This window comes from Mobula birostris, chromosome 2 (assembly GCF_030028105.1).
Source record: "Mobula birostris isolate sMobBir1 chromosome 2, sMobBir1.hap1, whole genome shotgun sequence".
Classification (NCBI taxonomy): Eukaryota; Metazoa; Chordata; class Chondrichthyes; order Myliobatiformes; family Myliobatidae; genus Mobula; species Mobula birostris.
Genome location: NC_092371.1, coordinates 162,978,258 through 163,001,665, shown reverse-complemented (window position 1 = coordinate 163,001,665; position 23,408 = coordinate 162,978,258). Strand labels below are relative to the sequence as shown.

The following is a 23,408-nucleotide window of genomic DNA, read 5'->3' as shown; positions in this document are numbered from 1 at the left end:
ACCCTTGGCTGTTCATCTTGTATTCTTGTTTTGGCAATTTCAGCAAACAATGTTATTTTAGTTCAGGTTTCCTGAGGATTTGGATGGTTGCTGTTTGCAGCCGTTCCTGACCGGGTACTTCCCATTTCACAGTTTCGCTAGTATAACCGTCAGAAATGACATTAAATTACAAAGGTTTCCTTAATATTTAAAGACTATATCAAGACCAGTGCATGATTAGAAACACAAGAGATTCTTCAGATGCTGGAAATCCACAGTAACAGACATAAAAAGCTGAAGGAATTCAGCAGGTCAGAAAACATCTATGGAGAGGAACGTACACTTGACACTTAGGACCAAAATCCTTCATCAGAGTTGGAAAGGAAGTGGTAGAAGCCAGAATAAGTGTGACAAATCTTTCGGACTCATCGGGACTTTCCATAGATGCTGTCAGACCTGCTGAGATCCTCCACCATGTTGTGTGGGCATGATTAGAAAACAGTTTCTTGTTCATGAACAGGAGACTACAGTCCCACTATCCAAGATAAACAGGATATGCTATCTGAACAACTACTGCCCAGTGGCACTGACATTCACCATCATGAAGTGCTTTGAGAGGCTGGTCATGGAATACATTAACTCCAGCCTCCCAGGCAACATCAACCCACTAGAGTTCACCTGCCACTGAAAGATCTGTCTTGGGCCCAGCATACTGATGCAATTATGAAGAAGGCACGCCAGTGGCTATACTTTACTAAGAGTTTGAGGACATTTTGATATGTCACCGAAAACCAGCGGATTTCTACAGATGTACCACGGAGCGCGTTCTGGCTGGTTGCATCACTCTCAGGTATGGAGGCGCCAATGCAGAGGATTAGAAAAAGTTACAGAGGGTGGTGGCCTCAGCCAGTTCCATCATGAGCACTAGCTTCTTCACCATCAATGGCATCTTCAGAAGCGATGGTTCAAGAAGGTGGCATCCATCATTAAGCACCCTCACTATCCAGGACATGCTCTCTTCTCATTACTACTATCAAGGAAGAAGTACAGGAGCCTGAAGGCACACATTCAATGCTTTAAGGACAACTTCTTTCCTCTCCGCTATCAGATTTCTCAACGGTCCATTAAACCATCAACATTACCTCACTGTTTTGCACTCTTTTTGCACGATTTATTTTTTATACATGCTTACTGTAACGTATAATAATCTTTATATCTTGCATTGTACTGCTGCTGCAGAATGAATTCCTAGGAGGGAACATCACCAATAGCTTGTGCTGGTCTAAACATGCAGATGCCACAGCCACGAAAGCTCATCAATGCTTCAACGTTTTCAGGAGGTTAATGAAATTTGGCATGTTCCGTCAACCCTTATCAATGTTTATCGGTGCGCCATAGAAAACATCCTATCTGGATGCATCACAGTTTGGAATGGTAATAGCTCTGCCCATGACTACAGAGAGTTGTGGACATAATGGAAACTAGCCTCCCCTTCATGGACTCTGTCTATAGTTTTTCCTGCCGAAATAAAGCAGCTTGCAGAATCAAAGATCCCACCCACCCTGAATAACTTCTCTTCTTCCCTCGCCCACTGGGCAGAAGATACAAGAGCCTGAAAGATTATACCACCAGACTAAAGGATGGCTTCTATTCCACTGTTATGAGACTACTGAATGGTTCCCTTCTATAATAAGATGGACCATTGACCTCACAGTCTACCTCATGATCTTGCACCTTATTGCCTACCTGCACTGCACTTTCTCAGTAGCTGTTACACATTATCTGCATTCTGTTTTCACCTTGCTCTACCTCAATGCATTGTGTAATGATTTGATCTGTATGAACAGTATGCGACACAATCTTTTCACTGCGCCTTGGTAACTGTGACAATAATAAACCATCTAAAAGTGGAGGTTGATAGGTTCTTGATCAGTGGGGTGTGGGACAAAGGGTATGGGGAAATGGCAGAAGAACAGGATTCAGAAGGATAGTAACTCAGCCATGATTGAATGGCGAAGCAGGTTCAATGGGCTGAATGGCCTAATTCTGCTCCTATCTCTTCTGTGGTCATTTGAACTAAAAATGACCATTTAACCTATCTAGGTTATGCTTGTGATTCTGCTCTCAAAAATCTCTCTCTCATCTGTTTCATCTTGTTCTGACAACAAAACCTTTCATTCCTGTCCCTCTAATCCTCCCTTCAAATCAGGGGTTTCCAACCTTTTTATGCCATGGACCAAGACCATTAAAGAAGGGGTTTGTGGACCTCAGCTTGGGAACTACTGCCTTGGTGCTCATTTGCTTGAACTACTTCTTGTGGTTCTACATTCTAAGCATTTACTGGGAGAGAAGATTCTCTTGAATTTCCTAGAGAGAGAGAAAAAAGCTTCAATGCTGGAAATCTGTTAAGTAAAATGAAAAAGAAGGAAAATTGGCAGCATGTCTGAAAAGAAAAACAGAGTTGATGATTCAAGTCCATGGTCCCCAGTCCCAGACGTGAACATATATATGTACCCTTTGTCCGCCCACTACAGCTACATACTTTCAGGATTCCTGTCAGGTATCATAGAAGATTCTTGGGGTCACATTACAGTGATATTTGCTTCCAAAATACATTCAGTTGCCACTTTATTAGGTACACCTGTACACCTGCTCATTAATGCAAATATCTAATCAATCATGTGGCAGCAACTCAATGCATAAAAGACATGCAGACATGGTCGAGAGGGTCAGTTGTTGTACAAACCAAACATCAGAATGGAGAAGAAATGTCATCTACATGAATTTGACCATGGAATGATATTTGGTGCCAGACTGGGTGGTTTGAGTATCTCAGGAATTGCTGATCTCTTGGGATTTTCACGCAGAACAGTCTCTAGAGCTTATACAGAATGGTGCAAAAAACAAAAAAAAAATCCAGTGAGCAGCAGCTCTGTAGTGAAAACACCTTGTTCAGTGGAGAGATCAGAGGAGAGGATGGTCAGACTGGTTCAAGCTGACAGTTACTCAAATAACCATGCGTTACAATAGTGCTAGGTAAAAGCGCATCTCTGAACACACAACACAGAAATATAGAAAACCTACCGCACAATACAGGCCCTTCGGCCCACAGAGTTGTGCCTTAGAAATTACTAGGCTTACCTATAGCCCTCTAATTTACTAAGCTCCATGTACCTATCAAAAAGTCTCTTAGAAGACCCAATCGTATCCGCCTCCACCATCATTGCCAGTAGCCCATTCCACACACTCAGCACTCCCTGAGTAAAAAACTTACCCATGACATCTCCTCTGTACCTACTCCCCAGCACCTTAAACCTGTGTCCTCGCACCTTAAACCTGTGTCCTCTTGTGGCAACCATTTCAGCCCTGGGAAAAAGCCTCCGACTATCCACACGATCAATGCCTCTCATCATCTTACACACCACAACACATCAATCCTTGAAGTGGATGGGCTACAGCAACAGAAGATCATGAACATACACTTTATTGGGTACAGGAGGTGCTCATAATGTGGCCACTGAGAGTATAGTTCTATAAGCTCCTGAATCCTCCTTTCTTTTCTATGGTACAGTACAATCCACTTCACTTTATTTCCACTTTTCTCTTCACTTTAGGAGGCCATTCAGCCCACTGAGTCTATTCTGGCTCACAGAGCAATCCCATTCCCAGAGTTATTTTCTCTGAGATCTTTTTTCTATCAACAACCAATAACCCCTCTTCTCTTCCCTTCCCTGATACGTTTGGGCCTATTTTCAGTGGCCATCTAAGCTACCAACCCACACATCTTTAGGATGTTGGAAAAAAACCAGAGCATAGTGAACAATGGAGGTCGGGAATGGGTGATGCATGAAGCAGCACCCATTTTGATTTAACTTCCCATTCCAATATGTCGATCCACAGCCTTCCCTACTGCCACAATGAGACCTCTCTCAGGTTGGAAGCACAATACCTCATATTCTGTTTTGACAGCCTCCAACCTGATGGTATGAACATCGATTTCTCTAACTTCCAGTAATTTGTCCCCCCTCCCTCCTCTCTGTTTTCCCATTCCACAATCTGGCTACCTCTTCTTTTCTCCCTACCTGCCCATCACCTCCCTCTGCTGCCTCTCTTCCTTCCCTTTCTCATATGTTCCATTCTCCTCTCCGATTAGATTCCTTCTTCTTCTTTAGCCTTTTACCTCCTCCACCTATCACCTCCCAGCTTCTCACTTCATTCCCCCTCCTCCACCCACCCACCTTCCCCCTGGCTCCACCTCTCACCTCCCAGCTTCCCGCTTCATTCCCCCTCCTCCACCCACCCACCTTCCCCCTGGCTCCATCTGTCACCTACAAGCTTGCACTGGTTGCCCTGTCCACCCACCTTCTCCTTCTGGCTTCTTTGCCCTTGCTTTCCAGACCTGATGAATAGTTTCAGCTTGAAAGATCGAATGCTTATTCCCTTCCTCAGATGCTGCCTGACCTGCAGAGTTGCTCCAGCATTTTGTGTGTACAGCTCTACAATCAGTACTTCTGGGCTGCCCTATTTCAGCAGAACCCCATTTGCAGGCTGTTTGCTCCCAGAACCTCTTGTGAATAGATGATGCAGCCCAACACATCTCATATAATTTCTATTTATATTATATCATTATGCAGTCTTAACCCAAAATGCAGGCAAAAATAGACTGCTAAAGCTATTGGTTTAAAAAGCTACAATATTACAAAGCTATAGCTCTGATAATGAATGGATCTGGGATGCAAATGATTAAAAAAAATGCTTAAAGGGGGCTTCAAAATATTATTAATCATACAAATAAGGACATAATTTACAATACTAGGTTTGATAAGTATAAAATTAGTGAATGATCTATGGTTTGGAAGAAAGTGTACAATGTATGAGACCCAATTTAGCAATGTTTTAATCTTATGGAATGACACCAAAGGAGAATCTTTGAAAAAAACATAGACACAAGCGATTCTGCAGGTGCTGGAAATCTGGAGCAACACACAAAATGCTGAAGGAGCTCAGCAGGTCACACAGCATCTATGGAGAGGAATAGACAGTTGACGTTTCGGGAATGGAAAGGAAGGGGGAAGAAGCCAGAATGAGAAAGTGGGAGAAAGAGGAAGGAGTACAAGCTAGAAGGTGATAGGTGAAGCCAGGTGAGAGAGGGGGAAGAGGTGAGAAGCTGGGAGGTGATAGGTGGAAGGGCTGAAGGAGGAATTTGATAGGAGAGGAGAGTGAACCAAGGACAAAAAGGAAGAAGGAAGAGTGATGATAGACAGGTGAGGAGAGGAGGTAAGAGGGGAGTCAGAGTGGGGAATGAAGAAGAGGAGAGGAGGTTGGGTGAAAAATACCAGAAGTTAGAGAAATTGATGTTCATGCCATCAGGAGCACCGACAGAGGGGAATAAACAGTCGATATTTTGAATCGAGACCCTTCATCAGGACTTGAAAGGAAGGGACAGAAGTCAGAATCTTTTGAAACTGGAACTGTTAGGTGCTCTTGCCTGTTTTTTTTCCTTGCATGCTCAAACTATAGTTTCTGTTATTCCCTTTGGAATCAGCAGTTACAGCCCTTTCACTTTTCAGATTACACTGTACTTCAGGGAAAGAATTCTTTACCCCACTCATTTTGGCAAATAGTAAATCAGTGCTCGCTCTCTGGTTATCTTTCTAGTCTTCAGAGGCAGTTAATAATTTAGCCTGATTAAAAGTTTATTGCTTTAAAGATGTTCACAGAACAGAAAACAGAAGAGTTGGTAGAGGAAAGAAATCTGTAACCAGGAGGATCACATCTTGTTCCAGACAAAATCTGCGGAGTCCAAGCTGACTGCCAGATCAAGTAAACAAATAGAGTGAGGAAGTGTGAGGTGTTAGCTTTAACAATAATAGCTGAGCACAGATTAGTACAGAAAGATTACACACATCTCTCCAAGGGTATGTGCTATTGGACCCAATTACTGTACAGCAAGAATGACATGTTTTGAAATGACAATTAAACCTATCTAGCAATGAGATGTCACTGGTTTTGGTCATTGCTGCCCAAAAATATTACATCTCAAGCAGATATTCTTTATATTTTCAAAGTTCAAAGTAAATTTATTATCAGAGTACATATATGTAACCTATACTACCCTGAGATTAAATTTCTTGTGGGTATTCACAGTAAATACAGAGAAACACATGTAACGCCCTGGCAAAGATTTCACTGTTACCGTTGTAGAGTATTTCATGTAATGGTCTTTCTGTAGAAGCAGTGTTTGGGTTATAGAACACAGAACATAGAATAGTACAGCACAGTACAGGCCCTTCGGACCACAATGTTGTGCCAACCCTTAAACCCTGCCTCCCATATAAGCCCTCACCTTAAATTCCTCCATATACCTGTCTAGTAATCTCTTAAACTTCACGAGTGTATCTGCCTCCACCACTGACTCAGGCTGTGCATTCCACGCACCAATCACTCTCTGAGTAAAAAACCTTCCTCTAATATCCCCCTTGAACTTCCCACCCCTTACCTTAAAGCCATGTCCTCTTGTATTGAGCAGTGGTGCCCTGGGAAGAGGCACTGGCTGTCCACTCTATCTATTCCTCTTAATATCTTGTATACCTCTATCATGTCTCCTCTCATCCTCTTTCTTTCCAAAGAGTAAAGCCCGTGCTCCCTTAATCTCTATATCATAATGCATACTCTCTAAACCAGGCAGCATCCTGGTAAATCTCCTCTGTATTCTTTCCAATGCTTCCAAATCCTTACTATAGTGAGGCGACCAGAACTGGACACAGTACTCCAAGTATGGCCTAACCAGAGTTTTATAGAGCTGCATCATTTCCTCATGACTCTTAAACTCTATCCATTGACTTATGAAAACTAACACACCATAAGCTTTTTTAACTACCCTATCTACCTGTGAGGCAACTTTCAGGGATCTGTGGATATGTACTCCCAGATCTCTCTGCTCCTCCACACTACCAAGTATCCTGCCATTTACTTTGTACTCTGTCCTTCCAAAGTGTACCACCTCACACTTCTCCGGGTTGAACTCCATCTGCCACTTCTCAGCCCACTTCTGCATCCTATCAATGTCTCTCTGCAATCTTTGACAATCCTCTACACTATCTACAACACCACCAACCCTTGTGTCGTCTGCAAACTTGCCAACCCATCCTTCTACCCCCACATCCAGGTCATTAATAAAAATCACGAAAAGTAGAGGTCCCAGAACAGATCCTTGTGGGACACCACTAGTCACAATCCTCCAATCTGAATGTACTCCCTCCACCACCACCCTCTGCCTTCTGCAGGCAAGCCAATTCTGAATCCACCTGGCCAAACTTCCCTGGATCTCATGCCTTCTGACTTTCTGAATAAGCCTACTGTATGGCACCTTGTCAAATGCCTTATGGTTAGAGATAACGGGCGCTTCGGAATGTGAGCCATCCAATCAGGAGAAAAGGCTGGAGCAGCTGTTTTTTTTTTGTGCCGGACACCAGTGTGAGCTTTTGTCTTTGTGCGGCGGGAGATGAAGAGAAGATACTGGAGAGAACTGGTCGTAGAGTTCGATCCAGTGGGGACTATGATTCGATGGAGCAAGGTGTGGGAGTCTACTGAGGATCCGTGAATATGACTTTTGGAAGAGTTGAGCTTCAACTAGTGCACATTTGACTGTTTAATATTATAATGGGCCCTTTTTGTTTTTTTAATTTCTTTTCATTACTAACCCTTTAGTTAATATTTCAAAAAATACCTCCTTTGATTATATGCAGTGTGGTGTCTGTTATTTCCTGGCAACGAGTTGTAACAGGGCAGCAAATCACACAGCATTCACACAAACCGGGGCTTGGGTGGAAGAGACATCCCAATCTCACGGATTTGGCAGAACTGGAGTGTATACGTCCTAGATGTACATGGCAGGAGAATGGTGGGTCTTCCGGCGTTGAGTTGGGAGACTGCCAGCGAGGGCTAACAAGCCATTTCCTGAGATGCCCAAGAAGAAAGGGGGTTCACACAATAGAATCAATGAAAAAAGACGGACAAACAACCAACGTACAAAAGACGACAAATTGTGCAAATCCGTACAAATAGAAAAAAACTAAAAACTATAAATATTGAGAACATGAGTTGTTGGGCACTTGAAAGTAAGTCCATAGGTTGTGGATGTAGTTTAGTGTTGAATGAAATTATCCATGCTGGTTCAAGAGCTTAATGGTTGTAGGATAATAACTGTTCCTGACTGATGGTGTGGGACCTAAATGTTTTATTTTAGTTTCATTAAGGTTACTAAAGCATTAATCCAATGAGGTGCATCTCCCTCCTGATGACAGCTGCGAGAAGAGAGCATGCTAATATTAAATTATTTTCGTATCAATATTTGTTCTCATGCAATATTTTGAATGTAATGGTATGTTCCCTCAAATACTGTGTGAAATAAAATGTGTGGGATCTGATTTGTTTCAATACTGCCCAGTTTTTCGATCATTTAACTACTTTGCAATACATGTTTCAAAATTACAGATGCAGGTGAACTAATTTCACTTTGAGCAAAGGAGTTATTTTCCGGTGCAGGCACAATATAATGACAGAATATTGCTGAAGACTGGCAAAAGGCTCACTTGCCAGGATTTACTGGGGTCACGCATGTACAGTGCAGCTCATCCCTGGAATAAGGTGCCTGTTCAGGCTTTTTCCACTTCATTTCCTTAATCCATCAATTCAGAGTAACGGGGAAGTTTAAGTTTCTAAGCCTGAGCCAGTCAAAAGTGAGCTGTGGTGTGACTAATTGAAGACATTTATACCATTATACTAGAGATTAATGAGTTGGAAGAAGTTTAATGCAAGGGACTACAAATTTTCTTTTTTTTAATAAGTACACAATTCCATATCAAGGAATTAAGGAGGTACCAAGTTGCCTGCACTGGCATCATTAGAGGACAGTTTCTTATTGAGCATAGTCAGCTCCAGAGCACCTTACAATGTAGTCTACGCTGTAGATGCAGAGGATCAAAGAGCTCAGTGGCTCTGCATCTTAATGAGGACTTCTGTCCAGTGGTTGGAGGACTGCCTATGTTTGTGTGGGTGGGAGGGAGGAGAGGAGCTTGTTTGGCTGTTGTCTGGTGGGTGGATAAGCTGTAGAATCTGGGGTGGAGGAGGAAGTGGGCATCATGGAGAGAATAAAATGGCATTGGTAGGCTTAGTACTTGCTGGTGGGCCTGCACTCGGTGAGCTGAGAGGCCTGCTTTTGTGCTGTATGACCCCATCATTTTACACGCATTATACCTTTTGGAGTGTTGCCAGGAACTAGTCCGTGCTCTCCTGGGAATGCACCTCATCAGGTTAATGCTTTAGTAACATTAATAAAACTAAAATTAAGATGAACATATTTCACATCTGAAATAAAAACAGAAAATGCAATTCTGGGTTATGCTGCCTGACATGATATTGTGATGTTTCAAGTATATTTTGTTAGTAACAGAACCCAAGGCTAAAACCACAATTAAGTAAGTTCCAGTTCTTATCATCTCTCCACAATCAACCAGCCCAACTGGAGAAGCAAAGGCACCAGCCATCAGCTCTCCGAACTACACAGATACCCTGGTTTTTCCAGTGGCCCAGGACTCGGCCCTTCTCAAATCATGGAGTCCAACTCAATGATTGAGACCTTATCCCCACCTCTATCTTCTGAAAATCACCGCCACCCTGTCAAGCCCTGAAAAAGGTCCTCAAACTGAGTAACCTGAGCAGTAATTTCTTCAACACAAAATACTCTGCAGATGCTGGGGTCAAAGCAACACGCACAACATGCTGGAGGAACTCAGCAGGTCGGGCAGCATCCATGGAAACGAACAGTCAACGTTTCAGGCCGAGATCCCTCGTCAGGACTGTAGAGGGAAGGGGCAGAGGCCCTATAAAGAAAGTGGGGGGAGGGTGGGAAGGAGAAGGCTGGTAGGTTCCAGTGAAAAACCAGTAAGGGGAAAGATAAAGGGGTGGGGGAGGGGAGGCAGGGAGGTGATAGGCAGGAAAGGTGAAGGAGGAATAGGGGAAAACACAATGGGTAGTAGAAGGAGGCAGAACCATGAGGGAGGTAGTAGGCAGCTGGGGGAGGGGGCAGAGTGAAATAGGGATAGAGGAAGGGAGGGGGAGGGAATTACCAGAAGTTGGAGAATTCAATGTTCATACCAAGGGGCTGAAGACTACCTAGATGGTATATGAAGTGTTGCTCCTCCAACCTGAGTTTAGCCTCATCATGGCAGTAGAGGAGGCCATGTATGGACACATCCGAATGGGAATGGGAAGCAGAGCTGAAGTGGGTGGCAACCGGGAGATCTTGTCTGTTGTGGCGGAAGGAGCGGAGGTGCTCGATGAAGCGGTCCCCCAATCTGCGTCGGGTTTCACCGATGTACAGGAGGCCGCACCGGGAGCACCGGATGCAATAGATGACCCCAACAGACTCACAAGTGAAGTGTTGCCTCACCTGGCCCTGAATAGTGGTGAGAGAGGAGGTGTAGGGACAGGTGTAGCACTTACGCTTACAGGGATAAGTGCCGGGTGGGAGATCCGTGGGGAGGGACATGTGGATCAAGGAGTCGTGGAGGGACCGATCCCTGTGGAAAGCAGAAAAGGGTGGAGAGGGAAAGATGTGCTTAGTGGTGGGGTCCTGTTGAAGGCGGCGGAAGTTGCAGAGGATAATGTGCTGGATCCGGAGGCTGGTGGGGTGGTAGGTGAGGACAAGGGGAACTCTGTCCCTGTTATGGTGACGGGAGGATGGGGTGAGGGCCGAAGTGAGGGAAATGAGGAGATGCGGGTGAGGGCACCACTGATGACCGGGGCTCTCCTGAGGCTTTCAGTGAGGAGTCACTGAGCAAAGCAGTCACTAAGCACAGGGCAGCAGCATGTGCCCTCAACTGCAGTATATCCTTGCCAGTGTCTTTAACAGCTCTTAGTAACATTGCAAACCCCACGATTATTACCTATTGGAGGATCGTCACCTTGTCGTGGTGGAGAGTTTTGTCAGATCCTGAGATCCTGAGACAGATGCCACCAGGAGCTTAGCCACCTGGCGCTTAGCATCTACAAGGGTCACCCATGGTGGAAAGGTCAAGAGTGACGTTCCAGACAAAGCGTGATCCAACCAGGATCTCAATGGTGGAGCTGGTGGAAGATGATATCACATCACAACAGCAGTGAAGGTGGAGGATGACTGCAGCAGTGAAGGATTCCCAGTCGTCTTGCCTTACATGCCACTGAACCCTGACCCCAATCTGTCAAGGATCATGAGGTGTCTGCCCACACACCAGCCTCTCCACATTAAATAAAGTTACACACAGGCGTTCTCCATTAAGGAATCCAACCTACATCCCGAAGACCCCCCAGGAGAACATCATACACAGCTTGAGTGATTGCCCAACTGCACTACCATCTTGACTATTACCTACGCTATGGTTCCATTGTCTCTACATTCCTAAAATTCCATTGTGCTTGTGTCTCCTACAAACACTGTAGGCCATTCATGGAGATAGCAGGACTCCATAACACGGCTGCCTCCAATATTCCAAGTCAGTTATTGTTCCAAATTAGGACTACTACTCTGACCTCCCCTTTTAATGGTGAGTGGAGGAGGAGATGGTCACCCTCCAGCCTCGGCCAACACAGCTGGGAAGTTGTACTGACAATGTCTGCGTTCCAAAAAAATAAATAAGAAGCTGAGAGATTGGTTTAGGAAATTCTCTAATGCTCCTAAAATTCAAACACGTAGGGATATTATCTATTTATTTTGGTAGAAGTAGCCATTGTCAGTAACACCAAAGCATGGCGATAGACTACAGGGAGCAGGCTGGATATTGGTATTGGGTGTGGATTCATTTTTGCGGGAGTGTGGGGGCATTTGTTTTTGCCTATGAGCTCACAGTATCTTTCTAATTTCAGCTATCAATGAAGTTATTTTGGCAAAGGCTTGTATTTTTACTCTGAATTCATCTTCAGGCATAATGTTCGGGAGGTAGGCATGTTTTTGAATCTTACAGTTAGCATTGACTATAACAATCCTCTGCCCTTAAGGCTAAAGAATATTGTTTCAAAGGTGCTATTATTATGCTGCGATGCAATCCGTCAACTCTCTCAGTTCACTGCACCCTCTTCTAGATTAACTCTTTCCATGCCTACCAGGAAATCTATCTTCCCCAGAATCAAAATCCAAACTCTTTTCAACTTTTACTTGGTCAAAATCAGAGTCACAGAAAACTACAGTACAGAAACAGGCCCTTTGACCCATCTAGTTCATGCCTAATTATTAATCTGCCTCATCTCATCAACCTGCACTCTGACCATAACTCTCCATACTCCTCCCATCCATGTATCTATCCAAGTTTCTCTTATATGCTGATATCAAACCCACATCCACCACTTTCACCGGCAGCTCAAAGCACACTCTTACCACCCTCTGAACGAAGAAGTGCCCCCTCAGGATCCCCTTAAACCTTTCACCTTTTGTCCTTAAAGCCTGACCTCTATTTCTTGTCTCACCCAAACTCAATGGGAAAAACCTGCTGGCATTTACCCTATCTATACCCCTTATAATTTTGTGCACCTCTATTAAATCTCCCACCGTTCTCCACTGTTCTGCACTGACCATTGGACATCCATCATGTTCTTCTATGTAACATTGGGGTGTACAAAATCACGATTCAGATTTATTTCTCACATCCATATTAAAATAAAGGCCGGAGGAGAGAGAAGCAGCGCGCCACGCGTGCGCAGCCCTCCGGTGAAAAATGGTATCATATCCATTAAATAGGGGCCGTGGACAATTCTGATTGATGGAGATGGATGTGAAAGCACAGAGGAACATCTGGAAAAATTTCTGAAATGCTCGTTTGCTGCTGTCGTTACTGTGCGGGCAGGAATCTTTCGGAGGGAGGGCCTCAAAATCCCCGGCTTTGCCTGCTGTTGGCGACCGAGATGGAGGTTGAATCGTTCGGATAGAGATGGCGCTCAGTACTCGGTGTCGGAGAGCTGATCAGAGCTCGAAGTTTTCGGATGACTCAGAGTCGAACCGTGGTCGGGTATGGCAGGGAGAGTTTTTCTTCCTTCTCCCGTCTGCGTGAGATGTGGGACATTTGAGGGACTTTGAAATTTTACTGTGCTCATGGACTTCTTCATCAAGTTATGGTATTGTTGTAACTATATGTTATAATTATGTGGTTTTGGTAGTTTTTTTCAGTCCTGGTCTGTCCTGTGTTTTGTGGTATCACACCGGAGGAAATATTGTATCATTTCTTAATGCATGCATTACTAAGTGACAATAAAAGAGGACTGCACATCTTCATAATCTAAAAAAAAATACAGAGAAAAGCATCTTTTGCGTTAACAACCAACACCTTCAAGGATGTGCCGGGGGCAGCTTGCAGGTGTCAGCACACGTTCCAGTACCAACACAGCATGGGCACAATGCTTGGCAGAATGCAGAACAGAACAAGTGACAGAACAATGACAACAAAGCAAGCTCCAGTCCTCATTCCCACCCTCCCACCCACGCACATAGATTTCTCCAACATTCGGCCTCCAGCAGTCTCATCCCAACTATTCACAGTTTCACTTGCACCGTTAGACAACAGAATGCAAAACAACTCAAGCACAATGCTAGAGGAACTCATGCAACTCATCCAACACCTTGAATAGTCTGATGGGAAAGGCTTTGTTACCTTAGACTCCAATAACCTAACTTAAAAATTTCAACGTTTAAATGATCTGTGGCTTGCTCTATTTCAGTAAACTGCTCTGGTACAGTAACCCAAAGCCTTTTCCAGTTCTGTTCTCCTGTGCAATTGCAAGTTCCTTCATCCACTTGCATGAGTAACCAATTGGCCCATCGTGAAATTGTTTCATTATACTCAGAATCAGAATCACATTTATTATCACTGACATATGTAATTTGCAGCCATACAGTGCAAAACATAAAATATACCATACAATAAGAAATATACTAAAAAATAAACAAACAGTGTAAAGAGAGCAAATATTAGTGAGGCAATGTTCATGGGCTCATTGTCTGTTTGGATATCTGATGGTGGAGGGGATGAATCTGTTCCTAACATGTTATGATCCTGATAAGACCATAAGACATTGGAGTAGAATTAGGCCATTTGGACTATCGAGTCTCTCTGCCATTCCATGGGGGATGGTTATCAGAAGGTAGTAATCCTTAATGATGGATGCTGCCTTTTTGTGGCATCACCTTTTGAAGATGTTCTCGATAGCAGACTAAGAGTGCATTTTATTTAGATGAGCTTTTGGAGCGGGAAGAGGATATGGAGGCAGATAGAAAGATCTCGACCCAAAATGTCGATTGGCCATTTCCCTTCACAGAGGCTGCCTGACCTGCCGAGTTCCTCCAGCAGCTAGAGTTTTGCTGAGAGAGGAAGAGACACAAGAGGGAAGTGATATGATGGGGGGGGGGGGCTGATTGAGGAAAAAGAGAAAGATAGATGGAATGAAAAAGAAAGAAAGAGAGATAAATGTTTTGAAGGAGAGAAGTTGTAGGGAACTGAAAGGGTGAACGGAGTGAGAGGAAAAAGAAAGAGAAAAAGGATAAGAAAGAGGGGAAAGGAGAGGGAAAGATGGGGCAATGAGAGTGAGAAACAAATCCCAGGGTTAGCTCTCCTCCCTCTCACAAACAAACCTTTCTTTGCTAACTGGTATCTATAAATCCTTGGTTAAAACCTTGCTGACTACGATGTATTTAATGGAAAAATTGAAGAAATAAAAAAGTGCCCTTCGCGATGCTACTGTGCCTCATGAGATCATAAACTGCCCTTGTACTCTGTGTTGGAATTGGTCACATTGACTGTAATCGCAAGGAGTCAAGCTTGCAGTCTGACTAAAAGTCAGTCCAATGTACGTCACAAACCATTGTTTCCACCAAATGCTATGATTGGACTGACTGAAAGTATATCTTAAAGCTGGTCCACAGTTTTATAAGTCCTCAGAGCATTAGGCTCTTGAGTTTAATTGAATTGTCAGCTGCAAGGATAACATGATTTATGTGAATTTTTTTTAGACTTCAGTCAGCCATTTGCTGCTCGACCAGCTGTTGCGACACCGGGCTTGAGTGTCTTCATGTGATCGATTTTGATTCAAAGAGAAAGGTAGTTCCGTTCAGAGAAATGTCTGAATAATTGCAAAGATTCACCTGGCATCTAACACAAGCAGTGAACAAGTGGTTTGGTTCAGTGGCACAGAATGACTGAAGAAGACAGATTGCCCTTTCAACAAACCCGATGTCTAACCGACCAATTGCTACACTGTCATCAATGGGATTGGCACAGTGGTACAGATTATAGAGCTGCTTCCACACAGCTCCAGCAACCCTGGTTAAACTCTGAGCCCCAGTGCCCTCTGCATGGAACTCGCATGCTCTTTCTCTGACTGTGTGAACTAGCCTCACATCCCATAGTCACGTTAGTTGGTGGGTTAATTGGCTGATGTCAATTGCCTCTGATCTGTTGGTAAATGCTAGAATCTGCTAGGGTGAGGAGGGGGCTGGAGGTGGGAATTGATGCAAATGTAGCGAGAATGGGATTAAATGGGTGCTTGTTGGCCAGCATGGACTTTTTGCGCTGAAGGGCCAGTTTGGGTGTTGTAATGTAATTTACCTTACTAGCAAAATGATTTAAATTTTCATTGGTGCTAAATATAGTGGGCTCATACAGAAAGTCATGAGGCCTGGGATCCACGGAAACTTGGCTACATTGATTCAAAATTGGCTTGCCCACAGAAGACAGTGGATGGTAGTAGACAGAGCACATCTGGTCTAGAGGTTGGTGAGCAGTGGTGTTTCACAGTGACCTATTCTTGGGACACCCTGTCCTTTGTGATTTTTGTAAATGAGTTGGATGAGGAAGTAGAGGGGTGGGTTAGTAAATTTGTAGATGACATGAAGATTGATGGTATTGTGGAGAGTGTAGAAGATTATCATAGATTACAATGGGACATTGATAAGATGCAGTGTGAGGCAGAGAAGTGGCAGATGGAGTTCAATCCCGAAAAGTATGAAGTGGCACAATTCAGAAGATTGAACTTGAAGGCACAATACAAGATTAGTGGCAGAATTCTTAGCAGTGTAGAAGAACCGAGAGATCCTGGGGTTCAAGTCTATTGATCCCTCAAAGCTGCCATGCAAGTGGCTAGTGTGGCTAAGAAGGCATAGGGTGTTCTGGACTTCATTAGTCAGGGGATTGCGTTCAAGAGCAGTGAGGTAGAGTATGGTGCTCAGTTCTGGACGCCTCATTATAAATAGGATGTGGAAGCTTTAGAGAAGTTGCAGGAGAGATTTATCAGGATGCTGCCTGGATTACAGCATGTTTTATGAGGAGAAGTTAGGCTTTTTTCTCTTTGGAATAATGAAGGATGAGAGACAACTTGATAGAGGCATACATGATTATGGACAGACATAGATGGAGAGGACAGCCAGCACCCTATTCCCGGGAAGGCAGCGACCAATACAAGAGAAAATCTTCGATGGGAGGAAAGTTTAGAGGAGATGGCAGAGGATTTTTTTTGGTGAAGTGGTATGGATGCAGAGGTGGCCTCCATTTTTTAATAAAAAGATTAGTTTTATTGTCACTTCTACAATGAAACATACAGCAAATAGTGCTGCTGGTTTCAATGACTAATGCAGCTGAGGATGTGCTGGGGTTGGCCCAAAAAAGTCACCATTCTCTGATGCCAACATAGCATGCCCACCACTTAGTAATCTTAAATTTCCTGCAATATCGGCAGAAACTGGAGTATGCAGAGGAAACCCATGAGGTACAAACTCTCTACAGTTAGTGGCGGGAATTGAATCTTCATTGCTGGTGCTGTAAAGCGTTATGCTAACTGCTACTCTACAATGCTGCCCCCACCCTGATGCCATCTGTGGGTAGCATTCACCCTGCGAGAAACTGGAAGTTGTACATTGGTCAATGACTTGGGAGACCACCACAACCACACAGCCAACCCGAGGGGGTGGCTGCCACCTGGAGCCAAGTGGCAGCAATCGTGTTAAGTTCCCTGCCTTTCCCCTCACAGGGCAGACCTCGCTGCCAGTAACACTTGGCTGCTCGCCGGCCTGCCCATGTTGGCAGCTAATTCAGCCACGATTGTGTTATGCTGTGCAGCTGGTTCTGTTGGCTGGCTCCCAGCTGGCCAACGCAAGGCCCCTGTTCCTGCCCACCTACTGGTGAGCATTGAGGGATGTCAACTCTAGCTTTGTTCAGGGTGAAAACAGCACCCACCTAACTCCAGATTTACCCAAATAACCCAGGCCGACGCGAGAATGCAGCACGGAGGGGGTAACAGACCCTTCTGTCTCCAATAAGGCATCAAAATCAAGATCGCAGGTCTTCGGTTTCCAGCCTCCAAAGCACTCATCCCAACTATTTGCAGTTTGACTTGCACCATTAGACAACAGAAGGCGACACAACTCAAACACAATGCTGGATGGCAAAGGTTTTACTGTCATGGCTTCCAATAACCTCATTTTAAACTCCCAGTGCTCAAATGTTCTGTGGCTTTGTCTATTTCTATTTCTGTAATCTGTTCTGGTCCAGTAACACAAAGCCTTCTCCAGTTCTGTTCTCCTGTGCAAACGCAAATTCCTTCACCCACTACTATGACTAACCAATTGGCCCATCGTGAAATTGCTTCATTATACTCAGAATCAGAATCACGTTTATTATCACTGACATATGTTGCAAAATTTGTTGTTTGTAGCACCCGTACAGTGCAAAACATAAAATATAATAAGAAATATATTAAAAAAATAAATAAGTAGTGCATCAAGACTTCATCTTATGGAGAGTCCAAAGTTGCTATGTTTGGAAGATGAAGGATTATTGTGGAAATATCTTTCACCCAGCAAGCTCCTAGGAAACAGCAGTGATATAAAGCAGACCAACGGTTTTCTTTATCCTCTGCTGCCATTTGAAAGGGACAATGCACAGATGTAACACACATCAAAGTTGCTGGTGAACGCAGCAGGCCAGGCAGCATCTGTAGGAAGAGGTGCAGTCGACGTTTCAGGCCGAGACCCTTCGTCAGGACTAACTGAAGGAAGAGTGAGTAAGGGATTTGAAAGTTGGAGGGGGAGGGGGAGATCCAAAATGATAGGAGAAGACAGGAGCAGGAGGGATAGAGCCAAGAGCTGGACAGGTGATAGGCAAAAGGGGATATGAGAGGATCATAGGACAGGAGGTCTGGGAAGAAAGACAAGGTGGGGGGGGACCCAGAGGACGGGCAAGAGGTATATTCAGAGGGACAGAGGGAGAAAAAGGAGAGTGAGAGAAAGAATGTGTGCATAAATATAAGTAACAGATGGGGTACGAGGGGGAGGTGGGGCATTAGCGGAAGTTAGAGAAGTTGATGTTCATGCCATCAGGTTGGAGGCTACCCAGACGGAATATAAGGTGTTGTTCCTCCAACCTGAGTGTGGCTTCATCTTTACAGTAGAGGAGGCTGTGGATAGACATGTCAGAATGGGAATGGGATGTGGAATTAAAATGTGTGGCCACTGGGAGATACTGCTTTCTCTGGCGGACAGAGCGTAGATGTTCAGCAAAGCGGTCTCCCAGTCTGCGTCGGGTCTTGCCAATATATAAAAGGCCACATCGGGAGCACCGGACGCAGTATATCACCCCAGTCGACTCACAGGTGAAGTGTTGCCTCACCTGGAAGGACTGTTTGGGGCCCTGAATGGTGGTAAGGGAGGAAGTGTAAGGGCATGTGTAGCATTTGTTCCGCTTACACGGATAAGTGCCAGGAGGGAGATCAGTGGGGAGGGATGGGGGGGACGAATGGACAAGGGAGTTGTGTAGGGAGTGATCCCTGCGGAATGCAGAGAGGGGAGGGAGGGAAAGATGTGCTTAGTGGTGGGATCCCGTTGGAGGTGGCGGAAGCTACGGAGAATAATATGTTGGACCCGGAGGCTGGTGGGGTGGTAGGTGAGGACCAGGGGAACCCTATTCCTAGTGGGGTGGCGGGAGGATGTGTGAGGATAGTGAGAGCAGATGTACATGAAATGGGGGAGATGCGTTTAAGAGCAGAGTTGATAGTGGAGGAAGGGAAGCCCCTTTCTTTAAAAAATGAAGACATCTCCCTCGTCCTAGAATGAAAAGCCTCATCCTGAGAGCAGATGCGGCGGAGACGGAGGAATTGCGAGAAGGGGATGGCGTTTTTGCAAGAGACAAGGTGAGAAGAGGAATAGTCCAGATAGCTGTGAGAGTCAGTAGGCTTATAGTAGACATCAGTGGATAAGCTGTCTCCAGAGACAGAGACAGAAAGATCTAGAAAGGGGAGGGAGGTGTCGGAAATGGACCAGGTAAACTTGAGGGCAGGGTGAAAGTTGGAGGCAAAGTTAATAAAGTCAACGAGTTCTGCATGCGTGCAGGAAGCAGCGCCAATGCAGTCATCGATGTAGCGAAGGAAAAGTGGGGGACAGATACCAGAATAGGCACAGAACATAGATAGTTCCACAAACCCAACAAAAAGGCAGGCATAGCTAGGACCCATACGGGTGCCCACAGCTACACCTTTAGTTTGGAGGAAGTGGGAGGAGCCAAAGGAGAAATTATTAAGAGTAAGGACTAATTCCGCTAGACGGAGCAGAGTGGTGGTAGAGGGGAACTGATTAGGTCTGGAATCCAAAAAGAAGTGTAGAGCTTTGAAACCTTCCTGATGGGGGATGGAAGTATATAGGGACTGGACATCCATGGTGAAAATAAAGCGGTGGGGGCCAGGGAACTTAAAATCATCGAAAAGTTTAAGAGCGTGAGAAGTGTCACGAACATAGGTCGGAAGGGATTGAACAAGGGACAAGGCACAGATGTAAATGGGCAGAGATTTAAAAGAGATCTAAGAAGTACCATCTTTACACAGAGGGCAGTGACTACCTGGAATGAGCCGACAGAAGTAGTTCTCAAGGCGGGTACAAATGCAGCATTTATGAGGCACATCTGGAAAGGTACACGGAGGAGAGGGGCTTGCAGGGTTATGGCCTGAACATGGACAACTGGGCCTAGCAGGAGGTATGCTGTGGTTGGCATGGAGCAGTTAGCCTGAAGGGCTAAATCAGTCATGATCTTGTTGAATGCCTACATCAACGGTGTTGGGGTTGAAAGGGTTGAGAGCTTCAGGTTCCTTGGAGTGAACATCATTGCTTTGAGTGAGTCTGTTCGGCACCCCCAGCACTGCTCAGTTCCACCCAGCCCCTGGTTGTTGTGGTCTTGGAAGGGGGGATGGTGCTGGGAAGGTGTTGGTGTAGTGAAGAGGCACACAGAAATGCCCCATTCCCACTGAGCAGAAGATGCCTGCAGCCCCACAACAGCCGGCAGGTGTATGGGGTTGACTGGAATCCTGGATCAGCTATCATGGAATGGCACAGCAGAATCGATGGGCTGAATGGTCTAATTCTGTTCCTATGTCTTATGGTCTAAAACCTGTCCCTATCCATCCTACAGCATGCAAACAAAACGTTGGAAGAACTGAGCAGGTTGGGCAGGACCTATGGAAGAGAATGAACAGCCGATGTTTCAGTTTGAAACCCTTCATCAGGACTGGGGTCTGACAGGACTTCATCAGCCAGTCCCAATAATGGGTCTCGACCCGAAACATCAACTATTCATTCCACTCTATAGATATTGCCTGACGGACTGAGTTCTGAACTTTGAGTTTCTCTAGCACTTTGTGTTGTGTTGCTCCAGATTTCCAGCACCATCTCTTGTATCCAAACCATCTAGCCAGTTTCTCAAACACTCATTCGTATGTATAGCCTGTCCATTCATCAGGTATTCATAATCTGGGGGAGGACCGGGACTTTACAGAAAATCAGAAGCCGTTGTATTGCTGGTATTAAAACAAAGCTGACTGCAGAAGGTAGAGTTTTCCAGTCTGAAGATAAACATGCAAATCTCCCAGTTCCCTCCCAGCACCAGATGGTAGATTTAATGGCTGGTGATATAATGTTTGTGAGCCTACGTGCTGAGAAATTGGATCAAATGGCATTTCTTTTCCAGCACCAAAGGACTGAAAATTAATCTGACTCAGATGGAGATAAATTTGAGATCATCTTTGAATTAAGTAACACCTAGCATGAGCTCACAAGAATATATCTGATTTTAACCCCTCCACCTCCCCTCTTCTGAATGAAGGGCCAATGAAACTCTTCCCAGCAAGAAGCACGTCTGGCTTGATCGCAGCCAGACTGCCCACTGCCTAGTCCTTTTTGCAATCTCAAAAAGACTGCTTGAGCTGCTGCTCCCAACCGCAGGGTCTCAGAAACCCCCTCCTGATCACAGGAAGACTGAGCAGACCCTTTTACAGACTGATCAATTATCCTCCCAATCAGAGTCTCTCCTCCCACTCACGAGACTGACCAGTTACCCCACCCCAATCACAAGACCCCCTGAAACCGGCAGATGCTGGAAATCCAGAGCAACACACACAAAATGCTAGAGGAACTCAGGAGGGTAGGCAGCATCTATGGAAAAGAGTAAAGAGTCGACATTTGGGGTCAAGACCCTTTGATCCCTCCTCTAGCATTTTGTGTGTGCTCTCCTCCATGGACTCTGTCTATACTTCACACTGCCCCAGTCAAGCAGCTCGCCAGCCAATATCCATCCCCCCGAATATTCTCTTCTCCTATCATGCGAAAGATACAAAAGCCTGAAAGCACATACCACCAGGGTCAAGGACAGCTTCTATCCCATCGTTAATCAAACTCTTGAATGGACCTCTTGTAAGACAAGATGGACTCTCGGCCTCACAATCCACCTGCTTATGATTTTGCATCTTATTGACCACCTGCCTTCACTTTCTCTGTATCATTATTGCTTTCATTTGTTCTACCTGAATGAACGGTCTAATGACTTGACCTGTATGAACAGTATGCTTTTCCCAGCATCTTGTTTCATGTGACAATACTAAACCAATACCAATACAAACAAACCGCGCCCATTGAATGTGTGGACATACATGTACAGCGACAGGTTTGGCAGGAGATGTTGTGCGGTAGTCTACAACAACTGTAGCTAAGTGGTTGCATGGCAGGCATTCTGTCTCTGACTCTTCTGAGCAGGGCTGAGCTGTGAGCACAATCAGCTCTGTCAGCCAGATTTTTATCATCCATGCAATCCACCACCTTGGCACTCACTGCCCTAGAACACGGACAAAGTTTGGACCTCTACAATGCACTGTCTGTGAAGCAAGTCTGTAACAAGGAAGCACATGGATAGAGTTATAACAACCTCTGTGAGTCCTTACTCAATGCACATTCTACCCAACTTTTAATTAGCACTGTTTTCATTTCACTGAGGCTACAGTGAATATTAGAAAAATAATTATAGATAGTAGCCAAGTATAATGTTTCTCCCTCGTGGCCCTTGATGTTGTCTCAACTCACGACTGTAAATTAAACCATCCGTAATCCAATAAATCATTTCCACCTCAACCCCATGAGGATGATTGGCTCTGAAGGACGCTTTAATTATTTCTTGAGGTGATATGAAGTGCTTTTGCAAACACAGGTCACTGCCACAGGCAACAGCAATGCTGGAGAAGCGAGCATTTCATAGCCTGTACAATTCCAGCATTCGACGTGTGCTATCTACTCCCAGTGGCCACTTTATTAGGTACACCTGCTCGTTAATGCAGATAATTAATTCACCAATCATGGTGGCAGCAAATCAATACATGAAAGCATTTAGATGTGGTCAAGAGGTTCAGATGTCGTTAAGACCAAAGATCAGAATGGGGAAGAAATGTGATCTAAGTGACTTTAACCATGGAATAATTGTAAGTAGTGGAAGGGATGGTTTGAGTACCTCAGAATTCTGATCTCCTGGGAGTTTGAAGGGAATGGGATCCTGTTGAGGGTGAAGATAGAGTGGAAAATGATGTTCCTGTGATCTGAAAGGGAGTGCAGGAACTGAGGTTCTGGTAAGCGGGAATGGAATGTGGGAACTGAGATCCGGTGAGTGGGAAGGTAGTGTGGGAACTGGAGTCCCGGTACGTGGGAAGGGAGAATGGGAACTGGGGTCCCGGTGCGTGGGAAGGCAGTGTGGGAACTGGGGTCATGGTGAGTGGGAAGGGAGTGTGGGAACTGGGGTCATGGTGAGTGGGAAGGGAGTGTGGGAACTGGGGTCATGGTGAGTGGGAAGGGAGTGTGGGAACTGGGGTCATGGTGAGTGGGAAGGGAGTGTGGGAACTGGGGTCATGGTGAGTGGGAAGGGAGTGTGGGAACTGGGGTCATGGTGAGTGGGGAGGGCGTGTGGGAACTGGGATCCCAGTGAGTGGGAAGGGAGAGTGGGAACTGGGATCCCAGTGAGTGGGAAGGGAGTGTGGGAACTGAGGTGGTGGTGAGTGGGAAGGGAGTGTGGGAACTGGGGTCATGGTGAGTGGGGAGGGCGTCTGGGAACTGG

The 23,408-nt window shown here is 45.2% G+C and overlaps 1 protein-coding gene across 3 annotated transcripts in view; it reads right to left on the bottom strand.

The window, feature by feature from the left end:
* Positions 1 to 23,408, bottom strand: part of khdrbs2 (KH domain containing, RNA binding, signal transduction associated 2) — a 545,499-nt gene that overhangs the window by 195,382 nt on the left and 326,709 nt on the right. The gene's annotated exons all lie outside the window — the stretch shown is intronic.